The following is a 1,229-nucleotide window of genomic DNA, read 5'->3' as shown; positions in this document are numbered from 1 at the left end:
TCCTCCCCCCTTTCTCTTCATGGATCTTTAAGATGACAACTCTATGCAGATGCTGTCTTTTATAAGTGTGTCAAAATTTTAATTTAAAATAAAAACTAAAAAAAAACCAACAACCCTGACAGACATATTGAAATGAAACAAAAAATGAATAAAGAAAAGGATTGTTCAGTGTACGTCTGAGTGCCGAGTCTCTTTGCTTCAGCAGATTTAATCCAGGACCAACATCTGCTTCAACATTAAATTACAGATAAAACTCCTCTTTAGGGTTTTTACAAACAGCCTGAAAAGAAACTTTTAAACTTTTTGATCAAGTTTACAGAATCATAGAGGTTTCTGTGAGTCTGACATAAATCTGTGGAAATATTAAAACTTATATTTGTGTCTCAGTAAATGATTTAAGTGGAGATTTAACTGAACTTATAACTCACTTAATTCAGGTTTTAGGAAAAGATAAATTTTTACTTATTTGTCGTATTTTAACAGAAAACCTGATTCAGTTTATTAATCTGCCCTTTGTGGTTTTTCTCCTCAACAACTAGCTGTTATTAAATGTTAAAAAGTTTTAATTTTAAATTATAACATCAGACTTTGATTGACTTTCAGCAGAAAACTGGAGAAAAGAAGCCGTCGGCTTTTATTAAACTAAATATTTGAGGTCAAACAGACTTTGGATCATTAGGATAAATAAGTTATATTAAACCCTGAGGAGGTGTGTGTGTGTGTGTGGGGGGGGGGCAGGTGAACAGGAGTTTACCTGTGGGGGGGAGGGGTTATAAAGTCAGACGGACAGATGGAGGACAGGTGTTTTTGTTTGATGTCCTGAACTCCTGACAGTTGCAGGCGTCACAGATTTCTGACCTGAACCCATCTGAAGCCGCTGGTTTGATTCTGGCGCTGAGGCGCTTCGTTACGCCGACTGGAAACATTATTACCCATCATACCTGCTGACCTACCTGTCCCGCCTGCACTCGGGCTCCAAACAGAAACAGAACCGGTCCTTATGGACCAGAACCCCTCATCCGGTTCACTCTCCTGCTGTCGGGTGTGAGGAGACCGGACCAGAACCGAGCCGACCCAGTCAGACATGTTTGGATTCCTGGAGACCTGAAGACCGACCCGACTGCCAGTGGGCGGGTCACAGGAAGTGACGTCAGAAGGCGACAGGAAGTGACGTCAGAAGGCAACAGGAAGTGGCGTCAGAAGGTGACAGGAAGTGGCGTCAGAAGGTG

This window comes from Kryptolebias marmoratus, linkage group LG12 (genome assembly GCF_001649575.2).
Source record: "Kryptolebias marmoratus isolate JLee-2015 linkage group LG12, ASM164957v2, whole genome shotgun sequence".
Lineage (NCBI taxonomy): Eukaryota > Metazoa > Chordata > Actinopteri > Cyprinodontiformes > Rivulidae > Kryptolebias > Kryptolebias marmoratus.
The sequence above is the reverse complement of the archived record's forward strand: the minus strand, read 5'-3'. Positions refer to the sequence as shown.